General features: G+C 48.4%; 1 protein-coding gene and 1 long non-coding RNA gene across 5 annotated transcripts in view; one reads left to right on the top strand and one right to left on the bottom strand.

Moving 5' to 3' along the window:
• The window catches only part of GLIS1 (GLIS family zinc finger 1), a 307452-nt gene that overhangs the window by 175467 nt on the left and 115074 nt on the right, over positions 1–16911 (bottom strand). The gene's annotated exons all lie outside the window — the stretch shown is intronic.
• Positions 10673–16466, top strand: LOC143663031 (uncharacterized). Of its 2 annotated transcripts, none has more exons than XR_013165723.1 (4): positions 10673–10727; positions 11141–11283; positions 16021–16098; positions 16359–16466. It is a non-coding gene; the product is annotated as an uncharacterized LOC143663031 (long non-coding RNA). The 2 variants fall into 2 exon arrangements; XR_013165720.1 differs by having other exon boundaries at positions 16021–16183.

Genomic DNA, 16911 nt, shown 5'->3' with positions numbered 1-16911 from the left:
TGCAAAGGGGAATTCACAAGTCCTTTAGTCCAGGGATTCCACATCTCAGTGATATCCAGGTATCAGAGTGAGGTTCACAGACGACAGAAATCAGCAAATGCCACAATCAGGGCTTTTTCCCCAGAGAGCTAGCTGTTGGACATTTACCAACACACCACCGGATATAACCCACATATATAAAAGTTCTCTGGGAGTCTTAAAATGTTTAAGAGAGTCATTCTCAGACCAAAATGTTTGAGAACCGCTGTCCTAGAGAAACCCTTACATATGCGCACCAGGAAACATGTACAAGGGTATAGCAACACCATTCATTACAGCAAAAAGTAAAACAAAACAAAACTGGAAACAACCCAAATATCCATCAGCCGGAGAGCGGATAACAGTAATTGTGGTATGGTCATACAATGGAATGTTAACACACAGTGAAAACGAATGAACTAGAGACGCCGGAAATAACCAATAACATAATGCTGAATTTAAAAACTGAGCCCCAGAATACAAAATAAAGTTCAAAATCAACCAAAACTAAACAATTTTGTTGCTCAGGCATAAAAACTGATAAAAACTACATTAAAGCAATGGAATGGCAAACATTAAATTACCCCTAGTGGGTAGGCAGGGGTAAAAGAAATATATAAGAATTGAAAAGAAATCAGTAAAACTGTTATTATTCATAGATGACTATCAGAAATAAAAAAGGATCTAAAGGGCCATGTGAGGATGGCTCAGTGGCAAGAATTCTCGCCTGCCTCACCGGAGACCCGGGTTTGATTCCTGAAACTTGCTCATGAAAAAAAAAAAAATTTAAAAGCAATTAAAACTAATAAGTGAATTCGGCTAGATGAAGAGATATTTGGTGAAGTTTCAAAAATCAATTGCACGTTTATCTGTAATTAACAGAAAAAGAAATTTTTTAGAAATCACTTATGATAACACTGAAAACTATCAAATACCTAAGGTAAATATAAGATGTTCAAGCTTCTCCATAGAAGACTGAGAAACATTACTGAGAGAAATTAAAGAAGAGCTAAAGGAATTAAGAGAAACACCATGTTCGTGGGTCAAAAGATTCCAATTGCAAATCTTCCCCAACTGATCTAGAGATTCAATGCAAATCAAAACCTCGGCAGGTTCTCTTTGCATGTGGAAAGATTCTAAAATTTGTATTCAAATTCAAAGAGCCAAGAATAGCCAGGGTAATACCGAAAAAGAACAAAGTACAAGAATTTCCACTGCTAGATCTCAAGCTTTAGTATAAAACAACAGTAATCGACACAGTGTGAAACTGACACAAAGAGACAAACAAACCAATGGGAGAGAATAGAAAATTCAGAAATAGCCCTACTTATCTGCCTGATTTATGGGAAAAGAAGCCCTGCAGAGGAGTGGAGAAAAGACAATGCATTCAAAAAAAGCTGCTGATTTAATTAGATTTCTATATGGCATAAAAGAAACTTGACCCCTTCTGCACACCATACACAAAAATCAAATACAGATGGATTGCCAATCCAAACATGAAATGTAAAACAAGAGGAAAGCAGAAGAGTCTATTTTCACAATTTGAGATAAGCAATGATTTCTTAAATAGGACACAAGAAGCACTGATCATATAAGTAAAGATTTATACAGTAGACTATTTCAAAACTAAGAGCTTCGCTTCATTGAAAGACACTATTATGAGACGGAAAGGGCAAGCCACAGAGTGGGAAAATGCATTCGTAGCACACATAACTAACAAAGGACTTGGATCTAGAATATATAAAGATTTTCTATACATAAAAAGCTAACCCGCTTTTTCAAAAAAAGGACTCAAATAGACACTTGACAAAAGAGAATATTTAAATGGTCAAAAACATACAGAAATTCAATCTCGTTCGTCAACAAAAAAATGCAAGAGCCCTCCAAGTGTCCCATCTTAGCAAATGGCACCACTTTATCCAGTTACTAAAGTAAAAAACCCTAGCCATCCTTGACTCTTCTCTTTATCTTGTATCCCACATTCAGTTTGTTAGCAAATCTCCTCTACTCCATCTTCAAAGAACATCCTGAATTCAACCACTTCCCCTGCAGCCCTCTAGTCTTCCTAGATCCTGGGCATTGGCCTCCCAGCGGGACTTTCTGCTCCTATTTTGCCTCCCTGCAGGCAGTTCTCAAAGAACACCCAGAGTGAACTTTTTAAATGATAAATCAGATCGTTCACTCTTTTACGAAAGCCTTCCATGGCTTTCCAGCACACTTAGGATAACATCTGAAGGGCTTACCTTGGTCTAGAAGTCCCCAGGTGAGCTGGCTCCCATCTCCTTTCTCCAAACCCATTTCCTACCTGTTCTCCTGCCACACCGGTTTCCTTATTCTCCAAGGAACACACCAAGCACCCTCTAGCTTCACGGTCTATTACCCTGCTATTTCTCCAGCCTAGAATGTTCTGTCCCCAAATATAGATGCCTGGATCACTCTTTTATTCCAGCAGAGGAGCCTTCTCTGAACCTTTATATATAAAACTGCACCCACCACTTTTACTGTGTTTTATTTCCCTTTACAGTACTGTTCATAACAATAGTATATTGTCTGTCTGTACCTCTCTTTCCCCAGAGCCCTCAAGCCTTGCACTAATAAAGAACACAAATGCAGAAAAAAAAAAAAAGCCCACAGTGAGACGCAACCGCACACCCACCAGCGTGGCTGCTCTGTTGGGAAGGACAAGGCGCCGTGGGGACTCCCCTGAACTGCTGGTGGGAGTGTTGAGATGGGACACTCATTTTGGAAAACTGCTGGGTATTATAAAGATGAATAGACCCTTACCTTACAGTCCAGCACCTTCATTCCTACATACATACACCCAAGAGAAGGGCAAGTATATACATCATAAAATATGACAGATATATTCACAGCAATGTTACTCGCAATGGTCAAAAACTGGAAACAATGTGGTTAAAAGGAGAAATGTTAGGTTGTACCTATGTTACTAGAATAAAGATGTAAAAAATACATAGGACTGTGCACCACAGTCAGCCGTATTGTAAACAACAGACTATAATGAACAGTACAGTTATACAATGTGCTTTCATGAAACATAACCAACGTACCACATTAATGCACGGTGTTATATAGGAACTCTATTTTATACCTGATTTTTGTTTTCAAAAAAAACAACCACAACAACAAAGGTCATTTTTTAAAACCTGGAAACAACCCCCAAATGTTCCCCAGCAGTGGAAAGGATAACTTGTAATACCATACATCAGTGAACATGTAGAACCCAGGGCTACAGAACAGCACGTATGCATTTCAGAAACATAATGTGGAGGGAAAGAAGCCCAATAAAAGAGGGTACAGAATGTGCAATCCCAGCAACCTGAAGTTCAAAAACAGGCAAAACTAATCTGTGGTGCTAGAAGTCAGGCTAGTGTTACCTGGGGGAAGGAGGCAGGGAGTGGAGCTCAGGAAGGGCGAGGAGAGGGGCGGTTTGAAGTGATTTAAGTGTTAGTTTCACAGTTAGGTTTGCATTGTGAAATTCATCATCCATCGAGCTTGTGATCTGTACATTTTTCTGTATGTAAGATCTATTTCCATAAAAAAGGTGCAATAAAAAAATGGAACAATAGGAACAAAACTAAGGAGTAACTACCTCTAGAGAGAGAGAGAGAGACAAGTTAGCGGAGATGTGGAAAGATACACGTATTATCATCTTGTTAGCATTCAAATTGATGGTCTGGGTGGTGTGTGCTAGGCGTGTGTTCCATTGGCTAGCCAGAGAGAGCAACAAAGATGGATAAGGCAGGCACATTCCTGGACCAAAAAAGACACCATGACGTGAACCAGGGTTTGTGTTTAATGCAATTCTATGCATTTTAAATGAAACTCACTCCAGGAAGATCTCACTGAAATCAGAACATAGAGTCATAAGACAAGTAAGGGGAACACACTCTACCAAAGCCAGAATGAGATAAGGAGTATTTTCTCAATTTTTGCCAGCATCTAGAACAAGGCAGGTCTCCAATAAATAACTACTAAATGAAGAGCTGGAGAGACAAACAGATAGGTGGAGGAGAGCATGCCCCTCGATGCTCAAGTTTCACCCCCTCCGTCCACCAGCATTCTCTCCCCAGGCCCACATTTATTTGCGGCTGGCACTGGTCTAATTAGTGCAGACTCTATTAAAACCTCCTTGCCATCCTCTCTCAGGCATCGTGCATGGGCCCGGGGAGCCTAGATTTGGGGCCAAATGAGTTAACAATTTCCTTTCCGCCCTATGGCGGTTTCTAAAACATTACTCCATGTTTTTCAGAGCCTGAAAGAGCCGGAGTCTCAGCCATTTAACAGTCCAGTTCTGGGCTGGATCTGTCACCACGACAGTAAAAAATAAAAATTAAAAAAAAAGTTTAAGTGCATCGTGTGCTTATAATAAATAGTTTGCACAAAATTATTCATTCCACATATGGGCAGAGTGATGCTTTTAATATGCACATTGTTTGTAGAGCGCCCGTAACCGAGGTTGTTACTGGGCAGAATGTGGAAGTCGTTTACTTCTATTAAACAAGGGAAACAAGGTTCTCATTTTTAAATTAATTCAATGAAAACTATTAAGCAGTTGGCCGTGAATGCCTCAGTATTTTTTTCAAAACTGATACTAATAAGGGTTCCCACTCCCAGCCCTGCTCACTCCCTCCTAAACAAAAACATAAAGTTAACCACATAATTTCCAGGTACATTTTCTCAGTGCTGTTGCTCTGAAACGTGCAATCGGGAGGACCTTGTAGATGCAACAAAAAGGGACACCTGAACCCCTGCCTGACACTGTCTTTAGGTGCGTTTGGTTGGGGCAGCAGGCTCGGGCTGTGCCAAGTGGCAGGTAACTGGAATGCCGTTTTCCTTTTGTTCAGGTTTTCCTTTTGTTCAGCCAGGGGGATGTGCCAGGCCGAGGGGCTTGAGGGGTGGGAAGGGCTCAGGATGAATGAGGTGAATGCAAGTCCCCAGGGCCTCTGGGAGAACTGTGCTCAGCAGTGCACCCGCTGTGGGGCAGCCTATGTAGGGGAAAGACTGCAGGATTTGATTTGGAGTCAGGCAGACCTGGGTGTCAATCAGATACGCTACTCCCTAGCTCCAGGGTCTCACCGTGTTCATCTGTAAAGTAGGGCTGCTCTGTGGATTCAATGTGTTTCTGTGCTTAAAGAACCTAGTACGTGCCTGGCACACAGAACGTGGTCCCCAAATGCTGGGCCCTGGACCCCTCCTTCTTTGCCAGCCTTGTGTTTGCAGAAGAAAACCAGGGCCTCAGGACAAGAAATGCAGCATGCCCTGGAAGCTCAGGGGCAGGGGGAGGCTAGAGTCTAAGGCCCTCTGCAGGGGTATATTGGGCTACTGGCCACTCAGACCAGTGCTGACCAGGAAAGAGGGGTGGTAGGGAGAGCTGAGGAGGATGGGCTTGGATGTCATGGCCAAAGGTGAACCCCAAACCATCCTGAGATGCACGGGTCATATGTCCATGTTCCCCCAAGCCCTGTGACCATCAGCCCCCGGAAGGCAGGGACAGTTTCTGATTCATCACTGAGTCCTCAGTGCCCAGCCAGGCTATGAACAGACCCAAATTCAGTGAAGGTCAGTTGATAAACAAAGGACCCCTTCATGATATCTTCCATATGTTTCCTGTGATTCAGAAAGAAAGCCATCCTGGATGGAAACCGGGATCCCTGAGCCATACAACCTCCTGGCCACCCCCTCTTAAACCAAGTGACATGTCAAACTCACAGTGGCATGAAGGGATCTGGGCTCTGGGGCCATTCCTAAGGATGACACAAGATCCCACTAAGGTCACCAAAAAGGAGCCCCAACTAATGCAACCCACATGCTCTGTAACCCAGGCTGCTGCAAACCCTGTCCCTATTCTCATGAGGCTCCTGGTTTTGGGGGGCACAGAAGGCAGGTGTCATGGTCAGATTCATGTGTCAACTTGGCCAAGTGGTGGTACCTGTTCGTCTGGTTGGGCAAGTGCGGGCCTGTCTGTTGCAATGAGGACATTTCATAGAATTAGATCATGATCATGTCAGCTGCATCCACAGCTGATTCCATTTGTAATCAGCCAAGGGGCGTGTCTCCTGCAATGAGTGATGCTTAATCTAACCACAGGAAGCCTTTTAAGGAGGATTCAGAAGAAGCAGGCTCTATTCCTGCTTCGGCTGGCAAGCCTCTCCTGTGGAGTTCGTCAGACCCTCCATCGGAGTCGTCAGCCTCACAGCCTGCCCTGCGGATTTTGGACTCTGCGTTCCCTCGGTCACATGAGACACTTTTATAAATTTTATATTTGCAAGTGTTCCCTGTTGGTTCTGTTTCTCTAGAGAACCCTAACTAATACAGCAGGTAAACTGGTACTTGCAACAGAGCTCCAGGGGTGAAAACATCAGCTAGAGACAGCAAACCCACAGGCCACACGTTCCAGAACACCTGGACAGAGACCAGGCCTTATGACCGGCGCATCCAGCAAGAAGCAGGGTCTCAGAGCGGCCCGAACAGCACCAGCTTTGATTACTGCAGCAAGGGCCACTTCGACCCCGGGCTGGAGGTGAGGGTCAGCAAGGTCTGCAAGCTTCAGATACTCCTCTGTAAAATGGGGACAATATTCCCTACCTGTCCCATGGGCTTGTAGAACCAAATGTGTGCTAAGGCCATGCATACATGTGGTGGGGGATCAATGAGCTCTGATGACTGCTGAGGTGTCATGACCACCATCTCCTCACTGCTGTGCCCTCACTCCTTTTGGCTGCTGGAATCAGGTGCCCATTCCAGGCAACAAAAGGGTGTAAGTTGGGCCCTGTGGAGTGGGTAAAATTCATCAAGGAGAGAGTGAGAGAGGCTATCGTGGAAGGGCCAGAGTGAATCGGTAGGAAGGTGAACTCGGAGAAAAGGCTCCATGTGGTCACAGCCAGGTTCTCCAGTCTGGACAGGGGATGGCTAAGCCTGGGAAGGCAGAGAGCCAGATGTGTGTAGGACTCCAGATGAGGACAGCCAGACCCATTGGCACTCCCTCAATGCCTGGTTCTTGCCCAGCCTGGTGGGACTGCACTACCGGCTACCTCCAGCCCACTGACCCAGCTTCACAGACCGACCCCACCACCCACCACACTGGGACCTCTTCCACGGAGGAATGCCAACCTCAGCCTGGATATAGAGTATTGGGCTGACCATGGACCGGGCCAGTCCAGGGTCATAGGACAAATGACCAATGGCCAGGGACATTGTTTGGTTGGAATTGTCATTGCCAGCCCCAGTTGAACCCCCTCCTTACTGTAAGCAGTGCCTGTAAACAAGCATGCATCGTAGCTCAAAGACCCCTGCCCAAGTCTCTTTCCTCTCCATTCTCTGTCTTTCTCTCAGTTGTTGACTTTCTCTGTCTCATAGTTTTCTCAATAGGGGGTATTTCTTTCTCTCTCAATCCCAGTATCATTCTTTTTTTGACCTGTATGTCTCCCTCTTTCCTTATTTTTCTCTCTCCTTTCCCTCATGCGCCCCCACCCATCCTCCCATCTGTCTTCCAAATTCCCCCTGTGAAGCCTTGTTTCCCGCCGGCACAGGTGTGCCTGCAGATGTTTTATCATGGGAGATACTGCTTGTAACCAGTGAGAGAGGATCAGGGTGAGAGAGACATCCTTGTTGAAAGGAGGTGTGACCCCAAGCCCAGCTGTAACCCAGGCTCCAGGTAGGGAGGGAGAGCCAGTTCCTGCCAGATCCCACAATGACAGTGCATCACCTCCCCACCATCCACCCCACTACCACACCCTGGCTCTGCCTTGGCCCCTGCCCTCCTGGCTGCCAGCAGTGGGCGAGAACGGAGGAGGGCACCGAAGGGAGAGGTCTCCACCCAGACCAGGCCCCACCAAACAGGGTGCCATGGGGCCAACGGTTTAGTTTCACTAAAGCCAAAGTCCTGCCACCCCTGCTACGGGGCAGAAGCAGGGGACTAGGTAAGGGACAGCATCCAAACCCACTCAGCTTGGGACTAAGTTCAAGGCATGCAGGACACCTCAGCACAGTGACACACATATGGGCCCGGCACTTTACAATTTGCAAGGTCCTGACACAGCCATCCAATCCATTCATTCATTCAAAGTATTACTGAGCACTCTTATGTGCCAGGCACTGTTCTAGATGCTGTGGACAGAGCAGTGAGGAAGGTAGACTAAAATCCTTGCCTGTGTGCAAGCTGACATTCGAGGGGAGAAGACAAACCACAAACAACACACATAATTAGAATACAGAGGATGTGAATGAAGGAGTTGCAATTTGCTGGGAGAGGAGCAGTTCTAGAGATAAGGACACCTCCAGTCCCTCTTTGAACCTGTCAATTCTGGGGGGCTGAATAGGCATCCACATGGAGACAAAGGAAGATATGCAAGCCTGAGCCCCAGGGGCAGGTCCAGGCTAGCCATATAAATTCAGAATTCATCAACAAATGGATGTTATTCAAAGCCATAAGCCTGGATGAGATCACCCAGAGAATGAGAAAGGTCAGGAAGCACAGGCAAAACCGGGAAAAGGGTCTGAGAAGAAGCAGAGATGAGGGGACAGCAGGAGAGGGGACCCAAGGGATGAAGATGCATCGGTGGGGAGGAGAGTGAGCTCCAGGTAAATGTGCTGATAGGTCGGAGAGACAGAGAAACAACCACTGATTCAGTAGCACCGAGGCCACTGGTGCCCTTCAGGAGGGCAGCTTCGGTGCAGCTGTGGGCATGAAGGCCTCGCGTGGGCTTGGGAGAGAATGGGAAGAGAGAAATTAAGGACGGAAAGGGTAGTTAATCCTTTAAAGGAGTTTTTGCTCTAAATGGAAGGAGATAAACAGAGGCGGTATCTGAAGAAGGAAGTGGGTCAAGCAAAGTTTGTTTTGTTTTTTAATATGATAGAAATAACAGCTTGCTTTTGGGGAAGTGGAAATGACTCAGCAGAAAAAGGAAAAGCTGATGATGCAGGAACAGAACACATCGCTGGGGCTGTGTCCTTCAGCAGGTGAGGGTGCCCTCAGTACACGGGTTCAGTGTGACATACACCACACCCCCAATCCCCACAAAGGCTGGCAGGGCAGGGGGGCCTGTTCTCAACTTACAGATGAGGAAACTGAGGTGGAGACTTGCTAACTTACACCTCCAGATCAGGTACCCAGGAGTTTCCTTCCTTAATGGTCACCCCTGCTTAAAAAATCTCCTGTGCCTAGAAACTGCATTTTAACCAGCTCCTTAAGTGTCCTGTGTACACTAAAGTCTGACAACCCCCTCTCTGGGCCAGAAGTCTCCAAACCTTTTTTTTTGTTCTCATATCCCTATCAGATGTCTTCATTTATAAGTTATTGACACATACTACTATTCTTCTATGAGATACATTAACAAGCATACTCTAACTGCCTGTAAGGTGTGCAGCCGTGGGTGAGGTGCCTGAACAACCTCTCTGTGCCTCAGTTTGCTCATCTGTAAAATGGGAGATTATAAGAGAACTTACCTCACTGCAGACAGCAATGACCTAAAAACACATGTGAGCCCTCAGAACAGTGCCTGGCACCTAGGATCGTAAATGTGGTGACTCGGCATTGTTAGCAGTACACCAAACGTAAGTTGCATCATAAATATAAATCATGTTCTAGTAGTTCTTACCCCCATCCCACAGAGGGTCCTGCCAACCCCACCTGACGATCACTGGTCCAGAGTCTCCCTTAGACATCCTGGCATTTCCAATGCCGAGAGGAGGGCCTGACACACAGCAGGCAGGCAATCAACTTCAGCCTAAGTAAAGAACCACTATCTCTTGAGGTCCCACCGCATGCCACGCATCACTTAATCCTTGCAACAACGACTGAGCCAGATCAATATTCCACGTTACAATGAGAGATAAATGAGGCTCTGAGAGGTAAAGTGATTTGTCCCAGGCCACAGGGCAAGTCAAGGCAGAGCTGGGAGCCAAACCCCATCGCTGGAGGCCTGGTCCCGTGGCTTAGTGGCCTCTCCCCATTACCATGGGTTCAGCCCAGGATACAAAGCTGGGACCTGACCATCGGGGGCAGGGAGGAGGCAGGGGTTGACTTAGCCTGATTGTCTCACCTCCACACTCCTCCAGGAGAAGGGAGGAACACCTGGGCAAAGCCGGCAACTATGCATCCCTCCCAATTAGTGGATGCACGGAAGCAAACAGCCGGTTGCAGGCAGAAAAGGTGAGAGCAGAAGAGACCCCATCCTGGCGTCCCCACCCTACTCTAACCCCTCGCCAGAAGGTGCGCCCAGCCTGTGCTAGGGAAGCATCCCCGCCACCTGAAGGAGTCTGCACCTTCCCTTCACCTCTCGCCTCCCTCCCCGCCAAGCTGCCGATGGGCCAGCGAGGCTACACTAACGGTTTTCTGAAATGTCACCAAGAACAAAGCTCCCCTTTCTGCCAGCCCCTAGTATTTACAAGCAAGCACAAATCTGTGAGAAAATTCAATTGAACGCAGATGGCAGGAAATTCCTCTAAAATGACAGTGGCCAAATGCAAACCACAAGACATGAAAATAACCCAACGTATTAGACATGAAGAACATATCTTATAGACTTCTCCTCGTGCGATTTGCAATCTGTGATTGATTACCAGGAAGACAGACTGCAGATTTATTGGACTTCTGTAGAACACGGATTCCATTTGCAACAATTAAACGTTCCGTGGTTGAGAAAGGGGTCGGTGGGGGCTAGAGGGAGATGGCGAAGGGAAGGAATGTGGTATGTCTGATAAAGGGCAGCGTGTGCACTCGCATGGCTAGGGGATTGGGTGGCCCAGGTACGAGCTGGCAGCAGGGGGTGGGGCTGTGCTGGTACAATTGGAACCAGCGCATGTGCTGATGGGTTGGACCAGCTGTGAGGCAATGAGTGCACAAACAGAGGCAGCTGGCATGCTTCTGAAGGGACAGGTATATACAAATCTGCCGCCCCTCTCATTATACATGGCTAGACCAGAGCTGTGGCTGGATCCTCTTATGGCAGAGGTCCAGGGGGTGTTAACGGGAAAGAAGACGACAGGCTCAGTGAGCGAAGGGACAGCGATGCTGCCACTTCCTTGGCCTCTGGCAAGACAGACACCACTGGGAGATCACACCAGCTCTTTCCTGTTACGCTCAGAATCCTTCTCAACACAGTCTTACAGATAAGCACTAGCAAGTGACTAAAGCTAAGATGAGAGAGGGAACCTATCTGCCACCCCTGGGCTAATACATTGGAGGGCCTCCCGGTGTTCCAGTGGCTGGAGCACTGGAGGGCTGCTCCGTGTTGAAGGAAACAGGTAAATGTGCATTAAACACTTCATGATTTAGATGCATGCTAATAAGCTAGAGGTCAGCTGTGTGTAATAGAGTCGGTAGCTGAGGTGTTTGCTAATAGGTCGGAGATTCAAGTCTGTGTAATAGAGCTGAGCTTTACCAACTGGCTGACACTTAGCACCTTAAGATCCTACTTTTCAGTCCTGGGAGGGGCTCAGATCCCTCAGAGGGACAAAGGGGGGTAGGATTAAAGATGGCCACAAATTCTTTGCCACGCCTCCCATTAAGAGGTGGGTCTGTGTTCCCTCCCTTCAATCTGGGCTGGCCTGTGACTGCTTTGACAAACAGAGCACTGTGGAAGCAATGCTGTGCCTTTTTCTGGGCCAAAGGTTTGTGGGCTTTCCCCTTGGTCTCCTGGAGCTCTGAGCAGTTGCATACAAAGCCTAGCTACCCTCCTGGAGCAGCCCACGGAGACAACATGGAGAGGGAGCAGGGTGCACCACCCCCACCCATGTGCCGGCACACGGATGAATCTGTCCAGGAGCCTCCAGCCAGACCAGCACCAGCCAAGTACCCCCACAGTGACCCCAGCTGATGTCCCATGGAGCAAAAGGATCACCCAGGAGAACCCTGCCCCGAAGTCCTGACCCACAAGACTGTGAGACACAGCAAAATGTTTGGTGATTTAAGCCACTAAGTTGGTTGCATGGATCATCCACCCTGCCCCCTCCTCCCATCCTCACTATTGCCTCCCTTCAAGTCTCGTCAGCCTGGCCTGGGCTCCCAGCTTCCAACCTGGGTCCAACCAAGCACACTCCCTCCTTACTAAGCTGAGGCTCTGATCATGCCCGAATTGGCACTCAAGGCCACCTCACCCACCACCTCTTCCCTCCCCATCCCTGTGCTCCAGCCACATCAACCACTTCCCAATCCCCAGATGGTGAAAGGGGATTTCCTCTGAGAAACAGGGACCCACCCAAAGTACCACACAAGGCTGACTATTGAAATGAAGGAGGGGCGGGTAAGGAGGCATTACAGACAAGAGGAAAGTGTGTAGAGGCCCAAAGAAGTACCCAGGAGCAAACGGAGCCACTGACTGCACCTCTGCCTGGGCCATGCAACCCCCGCCCTTTGCCCATCTACTAATGGGGCTCATGGCAGGGTGAATGTGGTAAGGGCCTGGCACAGAAAAGTGTCTAGTGATGCCCATTGAAATACTATTTGGGGCATCAGGGGGACACTGGTGGGTGGCCCTTGGCCCTGAAGACCTCTTGGTGCTTTGACTATGGAAAAGCCTCTGGAAGGTAGGGAGGTCCAGGATAGGGAGGAAGTGCCGCCAAAGCCAATGGCCAGAGCCCCTGCTTGCCTGTCACATGCAAGAAGGGAACACTTGGGGTGGGTTCCATGGAAACAGGAGGTAGAGAAAGTCATGAGAACTCATATTTTGGTTCTGCATAGAGGAGAGTGGCCCAGCACTGAGCTGGGCTGAATAGAGACAGTGAGCTGCCTTCAGTATCTGGGTCATATCTTAGAATCGAGACTGTCAGGGCTGATGGGTCTTTAAATCTTCTTCATTATACATGTGGGGAAACTGAGACTTTTAGAAACAAAAAGATGTGCTCAAGTTCTAATGAGAGTTGGTGACACAGCAAGACCTGCACCCAGATTCTCCTACTGTCAGATAGGACACCTCTCGGACTAGGCCCTCTTCAACTGACCTAGAGCCTGGATTTACCAAGGGCTCAGCCTGTGGGCAAACTCCACCCCCAGACCTCCCCCGGCCCCGCCCCCTCCACTGCTAAATCCTATCCCCAAGGCTCAGCAGCACTGAGAAGGGTTAAAAACCTGAGCAGACCCTACCGCGCAATAGCTGTGCCGCCCTGGGAAAGCTGCTCAAGCTGCTGTACTCGTCAGTAGAAGGGGAATAAATAATACGTCCCATCTCAAATGGTTTTTATGAGGATTCACGAGATAAAAAATACAAGCAGGGTGCATGGGTGATTCAGTGGGAAAAGGCTCGCCTTCCATGCAGGAGACCCTGGATCATGCACCTAAAAATAAATAAATAAAAACAAAACCAAAGCAGTTAAAACAGGTCCAGAATATTGTAAGGATCAATAAATGTCACTTGCTGACTTTTTTGTTTTTTACCGTTGGAGGCACCTGTAACAGAAAAGACCCAGCTCTGCTCTCTTCTGAGCCCCTTTTTGTTCCATCTAAAACGAGTGGTTTAGCTAAGTGATTGCAAAGATCCTGGCCAGCTCAAAAGTTCTTCATATTGACTTTAGGCTTTCCCAGACATTCTCAAAGTCAGGGAACCATCTCATTAGCACACAGAGGCCTCACTCCTTTTCCAGACACCTCAAGTGGAGGCACATCCAAAAGGCATTAGGACCACAATGAAGGGACGTCAGGGATTGGATGCCTAATTTCCATCTTCCAGATCTCTGGCAAAGTCTTTCCTGGCTCACTTCATAACCCCCCACCCTGCATGCTGCTCTCATCCCCCTTCATCCTCCCTTCTCAGTGAGGAAGGGGCTAGATGGAGTAAGGAGAGCCAACATTCCCTCGGCACCTACTACGTGCTGGGCAGGGTGCCAGGCCCTTCACCTGCATAATCTCACCTAATCGTCACAGCACTCAGAGATGGGGATAGCATACCCCACTTGTACTGGAGGAAGCCAGCACAGAGAGGGAAAGTGGTTCCCAGTCTCATCAGTAAGAGGCTCGAGTCCAACCCTCAGGTGCCTTATCAAGGACCCTAGACTCAAGAAAGAGTGGAGGAGAGAGAACCTGGGCCACCACCCTAGCTGAACTTGACTTTTGGCCTGGAGTGGGAAGAAGGGGAGAGCCTAGGTCCAGCCTGGAGTAGGGTGGGGAGAGGGGAAGAATGGTCCAGGGGCTGTGTGTAGACTCGGACCTCTGAGTCGCAACCTGTCCTGGACATTCCTTCCTCTCGTCTTCTCATCTGGCTGGCTGCATGGGGGAGGTGGGGACTCTCTGTGGTGCTCAGGTTTACTGGAATGCATCCCCCTGGGGCTCAGTGGGAGGAGAGACTACAAAGAGAGCAGTGGGTCACTGCAAATCAAAGCACGGTCCACCAACCCTGAGCCCACTCTCCCAGCTGGGAAGGCTAGAATGTGCACCAGCAGGCATGTGTTTGAACCGTGGTCCCCCACCCCACCCCTGTCCATGAAGTAGCCTTGGCAAGGTCTTTATACAACAATGCCACCCCACAGGGTGGTAGGATTGAGTGAGGAAACGTATACCTGTATGCACACATATGTACAACCCACTGGACACAATCGGGAGAAGTGCAAAGTGAAAGATGCTAACACTTCTTGGGGATGAGGGACACAGAGAGGCCAGGGTCCCTGGCTGGTAGAAAGACAGGTAAGCAAGTGGTTGGTGACAGAGAGATGTCCAATGACTCTTCACAGGACCTGGCCCAGTTAAGGCAGCCAGGGAAGGCTTTCTGGAGGGGGCATTTGGGTGGGCAGTAGGATAATGGGTGGACAGATTGAGTTGGGCAGTGCATCAGGGCAAAGGGGAAAAAAGGGGAGTTCAAGAGGCAATCTGGGGCAATCATGGGTGAGTTATGTGCCCATCCATGCATTGGGCTTTGTCCTGGGACAAAATCCTCAACGATAACAAAAAAAAAAAAAAAAAAAAAAAAGCCTAATTTGCTTTCATCATAAACAATCACCTAATATTGAAAACACTGCCCAAAATATCTGGTCTTCCAGGTTCCAGGATTTAATTGGAAGGACCTTAAAGTAGAAGGGCAGGGTAGGACATGTTCAAGTTTCCAGGCTACTGAAGGACTTTAAAGACCATCAGATTCAAGAAGGCTCAGGGAGGTTCACCACTCAAACAGAAGCCAGCCCAAGACCCCTTCTCTCCATTACTGCCAGCGTGGTCTCCATTCTGCCTTCTCTACAGGGAAGCCCCAGAGATACTCCGTAATGGGTGGCAAGATAGTAAAGACAGTGGACTCAGGCTCAGGAACTAAGCTGGGGTGGGGGATCCAGGTAACACCTGGTCATTGGGGGGTCCAGTGAAGAGTCATTCAGCCCAGGACTGCACATCAGGGTAGACAAACTTCCTGTCCTGCTTCTTCAGCTGGGCTGTGCATTGCCAGACCACAGATCACAGACCAGCGTGGGGAAGAATGACAAGCCCTGAGAGGCAGACTTCCACTCAATTCAGGGAGTGAGCTTCCTGTCTCTGGAGGTATGTAATCAAGTGGCTGAGCTGCTGCTATGGAAGTGAGGCCATCCTGCATGGAAGGTTCACTTGGAAAATGAAGACTCCCAAAGCCCCCGTTCTATCACTTAAGTCCCAGCCTCACAAGCTGGAAGACCTCAGGTAAGTCACTGGAATTCTCAAGGCTTCAGATTTTCATTTGTCAAATGGGATTGTTCATTCCTGAATGGTGTGCCCCGTGCAGAACCATCGGGAAGGTCAAATGAGAGCGTGGACGTGAGAGCACTTTGCAAAGTACAAAGCACTATAAAAATGTGCCGCATTATTATCATTTGAAACAGACTTTCAGATGAGTGGGCCCCACAGGACCCAAAAGAAATGCATCCTTTGCCTTCTATTGGAACCATGTGTTTCCAATGAGGTAATGGATGAGAAAGCACTTTGTAAAATGTAAATCCCTGCACAAATGGTAGTTGTTATCATTGCCATTATCATGATGATGATGACGATGATGGTGGTGATGATGATTGCTATTCTCCCATCTCCTGCCGTAGGGACCCCAAGTGGCTAAAAGTAATCAACCTGTGGATCCCGAAGGCAGACTTGTCACGTGTGGGACCATTAAATGCCAGGTTTGGAGACTGTCGGGGAGGTGGTTTCTGACAGACCTGTCCAAGCCTAGAAGTGCCTCCACACCTCCATCGGTTGCCCCTTCAGGTACCCCAGTTTCAGCCAAGCCAAGCTGTTGTCCCATCACCCCCACCAAACCTGTTCCTCCTCCCCCACCTTCAGATACCCAGGGCATCATCCTAGATGCCTCCCTCTGCCCCACTCCTCACATCCAATCAGTCTCCAATCATGACACTGACAACCGTGTCTACTGACCACGCAGGTGCCGAGGCTGCTCAAGCCCTTGCAGAGGCCATCTCCTCCAGCCCCATCAAGGTCCTTAAAGCAAGCACTGCTAATGTCCCCATTTTGCAGATGAGGAAACAGAGGCATTGAGAGGGTAAGTAACCTGCCCAAAGTCACACAGCTAGCAAGCGCTGGAACCAGGGTTTGAACTTAGGCAATCTGGAGCCAAAGAACCGCCTCTTCCACCTTCTAGATGTGTCTCGCATGCCTCCACCCTGCTCTGTGACCACTGCCACCACCACTTTCACCTCCTTCTCCATGACCACCGGTCCTCCCATTTGTCCCCTTGTCCTGCTCCAACACCCAGATGAGATCCTCCAGAGCTTCGACCTGTCTAAATTCTAAATTCTGGCATGAGGCAGGGCACAGAGCAGACTTTGGTGAGTACTGACTACACTGAACCAAACCAAATTCACCCCAGAGGCCTGGCTGGGGGCTGCTGAGGCTGCTGAGGGGCCCACAGACAGCGAGTGGACGTCTCCTGAGTACTAGACAAGAGGCTGAGTGTTTTCCATGTGTTATGTCATTGC

Source organism: Tamandua tetradactyla, chromosome 2, assembly GCF_023851605.1.
Source record: "Tamandua tetradactyla isolate mTamTet1 chromosome 2, mTamTet1.pri, whole genome shotgun sequence".
Lineage (NCBI taxonomy): Eukaryota > Metazoa > Chordata > Mammalia > Pilosa > Myrmecophagidae > Tamandua > Tamandua tetradactyla.
This window is presented reverse-complemented; position numbering and strand designations above follow the sequence as displayed.